The sequence below is a fragment of the Octodon degus genome, unplaced genomic scaffold (genome assembly GCF_000260255.1).
Source record: "Octodon degus isolate 3935 unplaced genomic scaffold, OctDeg1.0 scaffold00003, whole genome shotgun sequence".
NCBI lineage: Eukaryota > Metazoa > Chordata > Mammalia > Rodentia > Octodontidae > Octodon > Octodon degus.
Window position 1 is genome coordinate 10437645 of NW_004524579.1, and position 6018 is coordinate 10443662.

Here is a 6018-nt window from a genome sequence, read left to right on the forward strand (position 1 = left end):
GGGCGTAGCGCTGCTGCAGGGTGGCCCCGGGGGCCGGGCCGCAGGTAACGCGGCCGCTCGCCGGCCAGAGGAGTTGCTCCGTGGGGCGCCGCTGCCCTCTGGGCCGCCCTCGTGGGCTGAGCTGTGCGAGGCGGCGTGGCACCTCCATTAGGGATGACACGCACGCTGAGGACGCTTTGGGGCGGAGGGCACGGCCGGGAAACCCGCGTGGGGTCCCCCGGCCCGCGGGGGCTCAGGGCACCAGGGCGGGCGAGGGCGACGGGTCGGGGCTGCGGGCGGCGCCAGCACCCAGCTCTTCGGCGGCTGCCCGCTGGGCGCTGCGGGCTGCACTGTCACCGGCCGGGCGGAGGTCCGTTCTGGCGCGCAGCGCGCAAGAGAGAAGGCGTCCGCCCAAAGCCAAAGAAGAGACAGGGAGGTGCTGGGGCTCAGGTACCCTGCCTGGAGGCAGTGGGAAATCTCTGCTTTTCCGCGGGCTTAGGGTGTGACTTTGAGGGGGCAAGTGTAGAACTTGGGGAAAATGCTGTACTGGACGCCCGCTTGCATCAAAGGAAACGGCCCCCCCACCTGGCTAGGTTCCCTTCAACTCCAAAACTGGTCTTTGGGTGCTTAGATTCAAGTTTTGCCATTACCTCTCCTGATCACTTGGTACCTAATACGCTTGTGTTTCTGTTTGAACACAAGAAATTCCTATAGTGCTGAAGTAGATGTGTTATGAATTTATTTTACAGAAATACATGCTTGCTTATTCTAAAGGACAGAAACTTTAGGGAAACACAGCTCTCCACCTTTTCCCATAGTTCTATATAGATCAGCCTAATTCATTCTGTTACTGCTTACGCCATTAGAATAATAATAAAATCCACCTTTCAGAGATGAAAAATTCAGGTACAGAGAGATGAAATAACTTACCCAAGGTTATAGATGGTGTTACTGTGTCAAAGCCCAGCTGGACTCTCGCTGTGGTTTTATCCAATTCATTATACTAAATATTTTCTATATTTGATCAACTGACCACTTCTTCCTATGAAAATGAACCTCTTCATTGACTACCTGCTACACATTCAGAGGAATTAACTTTTCTCTTATTTTTAATATTATGCTCATGGCAAATATATTTTGAGTAGTGTTTAACTGTAAAAGTAAGATTTTCAGCAGTTAAGATTTACCAGCAATTTATTGTAAAGCACATGGGACAAGCTATATATGTGTTTATGCTGAATTTTAAACTTTTAAATGATTAGCCTTTTTATTATTTATTTATTTTTGAGACAGGATCTCACTATGTAGTGTAGGCTGAACTTGAACTCACTAAGTAGCCCAGGCTGGCCTCAAACTCCCAGAGAGCCTCCTGGTTCAGCTTTCTGAATATTGGGATTACCAGTGTGCATTATCACACCCAGCTAGCCTATTCTTTGTTCAAAGCATGACTCTAATGTTATTCAGAACGCTATTTTACATACTTTTTGATCTAGCTTAATTATCTTGAATCCAATCACTCCAGCAAGACTTTGGCTGGTTTAAAAAGAAGATATATGAAATTCTGTTTCGACTGTGAGTGATTAAAAAGCTGCATGCATTCTGAGGGCATTCATGTGTGCTATGTCTCTTAGCCAATTTGAGGTAGCTTCTACAAAAGTCTATAGCAATGAAGACTGAAACCAAATTTTCTCATTAGTTCTAACTGGAAAGACTTTTAACCTCTCCACTTGCTTCGAATGAAGCATGTTATACAGAAAAGCCTCAGATGGGTGAACTCCAGCTTCACATATTCAGACAATGACTCCTCATTCGATGTTATCATAGAGTTTTCATATCTACTTTATTGGGCAGATGTCTTTCTTAAGACTTCATCTGTTACTTTTTTTTCAAGTAAATTTAATTGCTTCTTCACATGAGTTCCAAACTTATTTTGACATACATAGATTTCCTTTATTTCTTGTCTTTCAGTTTAACTAAATTCAGTGTATATGATTATAAACTCACATGTTAAACATTATAAGAGAAAAGAAACTAAAATTCAAATGAATTATATGATCATTAAAACATGATCTGTGGACAAAAGAATAATCAATTAATTATCCAGTTCTTCAGTGACTAATGTTGTTCTTCGCTATATGCACCCCAAATTATGGCGGCATCTTTATTTTGGGATGCTAGAAGGCAGTCATGTAGCCTGAGTCATGTAGCCCAAGCATCTCATTAAGGACAAGTATTTCTGATGCTAAAGTTGAAGTTGAATTTTCCGAATCCGTCATTTTACGTATTGTTTATTCAGACATAAATCTCCCTACACATGCATGTCTCCCTTCTTAGCTAACTCAAGACTTCCAGGTTCTAGCCGACACTTATCTTAGACATGACACCCTCTTGCTACTTTTATCTCCCTTGGTGGCTCTGGCCTGAGTGTTTTCTTTGAAGTCCTGCCCTCTGGTTTCAGGAGAATTGTAGGGTCTGGGCCTCTGCAGGCCCTTTGTTCCAGGTGCTGGGTGGAAAGCTGGGGGTCGGGGTGAAAGAAAGATGTGTGAGGCTGACAGTTCAAGGGACAGGCTTTAACAAGATAACTGTACAAATGAATAATTCAGGGATTTTTTCCTGAATGCAAGAAGAAATTCTACTGAGATAATATATGGAAGAACTCTAGATTACACAGGAAGGTCAGAAAAGGGGGTACAGTAAGTGCCAAGGCACATATTTGTGGAAGGATGAGACATGAGAAGATGTGTGTTGTGTCTACTTGTCTTAATAAATGCCCGCATGCTTTTTTTGGAATTATTTTCTGAATCACAGACATATGAATTCGGGTTTTCTCTTTATACCCCTGTTCAGTTCTATATTTCCCCACGTCATCCACCTGTGGATGGGGGCGCTTACAAAGCTCCATTTAGTATTCTTGAAAACATACAAAGCATGTTCTACCTGTATCTGCCTATTACCCTATTTGGGAAAAGTTATTTAGGTTAATGAATAGTAGTCATTTTCTATTTTCTTTCTATGCATAAACAACTACTTGCAAGCTAACAGAAGATAGTTTTCTGTAGTTTTATTGCACCCTTCCAGTTGATGGTTGTGCAGTGCATCAAATAGAATTTTAATTGATTTATTATGCAGTCCTTAAGATTATCTGAAGTCCTCCAGGTAAGAAAAGAGAGCCTAGACAAAGCAAAATGAGGTTGTGTGTTAAATATGCTAAGGAATGGCTATTAATATGTTAAAACAAATATAACAATGACTCAATTTATTGAGCACTGTTGTGTGCTACAATTATTGTATAGTCTTTATATGAACTGATTAACATATAGTTCAGCACAGCTGTATGAGATCTGTATGTGCTATCACTATTATCATCTAGTTTATAAAAGGGAAAACTGAAGTGCCATAAGGACAATAGCCATGGTCGCTGTCACAGAATTAGAGCTGGGCTGAAAGTCAAGCCTAGTGATTCCGTGATCTATACTATTAACTACTGATCTATAACACCTGGTGCAAACATTTTCTGGTCCATTCATTTTCCATCATTGTTCAAAAATCAATAGCCCCTCCCCTGATTTTTAAATTATTTTTTAAATAAAATCTAATAAAAAATACAACTTCTTTGATATCAGTATGCTTTGGCTCACAATATAGAGGCAAAAGATTACAAAACAAGAAGAGATGCGTGATTGACTATGCAAAGACTGGAGGCAGCCAGATTTTGAGCCAATCCCTCTTGTACATGATATACTTTTAAATTCACAAATGGTGACTTAAGTACTGTTTGAAACAACACAAAAGTTTAAAATCAAAAGTTTACACACTTAGTGTTTAATGGTTGGACAAGTACCTTGAACAGATAAGGATTTTGTGAGCACTAGTAAACTTGAGAATTTTAAGTCATTTGTGTCACTTTCACCAATGTCTTTGTCTGGAGCATGCACTACAAATATGATAAAGTTCAGAATAAAGACAATTAATTACCTTAGTATAATCTTAAAACTGCTGATTCTTACATTAGGATCTTTCACCATGACAGCTATGATAAAATGTAAAGGAAAAAATTAGGGGTTTTAGTATTATTTAAATAATATTGTTAACATACCTCACATGGTGTATGTTTTGAACAAAGTGAAAGATGGATTGGAGGGGTGTGGTGATGCATAAAAAGAGCTTTGCTCAGAGCCTGATGGTAAGGGATAGTAAACGCCTTAAGTCCCAGCAAATGCTGGTAGCTTACTGTTGCTACGTTAGTAGTGTAAACCATGCATTTCATATTCGGTGTACACGTACAAATGTTTGCATCTCTCCTTTGAAGCTCTTGGAAATGCTCAAGGCAGCCATTATATTTTCAGTGGTTTATGTAATCCTGATGGAAAAGGTGGTATGTCATTTTTCTACATGCTCAGCTTCATACAAAGCTTGGTCTGAAGTCACTAGTGAGCTTTGCTCCCATTGCTACCTTCAGTAACAAGATAGGAGACTTGATTTGACTTTTTCTTAAAGTGAATGTATGAGAGTAGATTGCACTGAAGGGCCTGCGAGATAGCTCTGAAGACTAAGCACCTGGGTAGGCAAGCACAGGGACAGGGGTTCGATCCCCTGCACCACATGCCACCCTGACCCCATCCCCAGGCATGCTAGGCTGGCTACTGAATCTGGACATAGGGGCACATGCCTGTAGTCTCAGGGTTGGGGAGGCTGAAAACAGGAGGATCACTACAAGGCCGAGCTGCGTAGTGAGACCCCACACCAAATAAATAAATATAAATAAATAAATAAATAAATAAATAAATAATATATGACACTGAGTTCACCAATGAACAATGTATTAATTAGCATTTGCAGCTTATTATAGGAGTGCAATGCCTTGATGTTGATGTTTGTGTGTTAAATGTAAGTACAAAGTATGTTAACTGATTGCAGTTTAGGATTTGCTGCTAAATCTTAGTCTAAAGCCATCTTCCCATCTTGGTACAGAGAAGATGTATTCTGTACCTCTCTCATCCAGGAATCCAGCCTGGCAAAGCCTTTGTCATCTGGAACATCTTCATCCTTCAACATGGCACACAGAACATGCCTAGTTGATCTAGTTCTTAAAGTCTTGTACCTGGAGATGGCTCTTGCCGCTTCTCATATTCCATTGGCCAAGCCAAGTCATGTGGACACTCCTGGCCTAAGGATGGATGACAAATGCAAGTCTGTTATGTTCCCAGGTAGAAAAGATTGGCAACATTACTAAACAGACCTAACGATCATCACATAACATCAACTTGTTCCCCTTAATTTTATCACCTGAAAATTACTCATTATTTGGTATAAAACTAGAGACACTAACATGTGTCCTAGAACTCAGAAGAGTAAACTATTGGTAGGACAAAACTACTATGAAAGAAAGCAAAGGCTAAATGTGTTGTGAAATTAACAGCGTCACTGTCTTCCAACAGATCTGTATAGGCCAGGAGTGGAGCTAAAGCTCGTTTATTTTGAGTGAGTGTGTGATGGAGTCTACTTGCCTGCACATCCAGACTAAGAATAGCATCTAGGTCTGCACACAGCAACCAGTCTGTGTTTTCTGAGCAGATCTGATAGTGTCAACATGGCTTAAATATCAAACAGCTATGTTTGTGTCATTTTTAGTCACTCTCACCAATATGGATAATAGTATTGTTTGTGATGTGATTATATTGTTATTAAATGGGGTCAGATAAACACACACAATTCTGTGGTCTGTGTTGGCATTATAAATATAATCTGAATAGCTAAGGCATAGCCAACACATATTTTTAGCTAAACTTAGTATTTTGAGATAGCTTGATGGTCTAAGCACCTGCCTGGCAAGCACATGGCCCAAAGTTCAATTCCTGTTACCACATGCTCTGCTGGCCCCGAAACTGGGCATGGTGGCACTAATCTGTAATCCTAGCACTGGGGAGCCTGCGACAGGAGAAACTCAGAAAAGTAAACTATCAGTGGCATAAAACTGCTATGAAAGAAAGCAAAGGCTAAATATGTTGTGAAATTAAAACTCAAGTCCAAACTGCGTAG

General features: G+C 40.6%; 1 protein-coding gene across 1 annotated transcript in view; it reads left to right on the forward strand.

Moving 5' to 3' along the window:
• Dtna (dystrobrevin alpha) overlaps positions 1-6018 on the forward strand; it is a 407896-nt gene that overhangs the window by 529 nt on the left and 401349 nt on the right. The window lies entirely within an intron of this gene.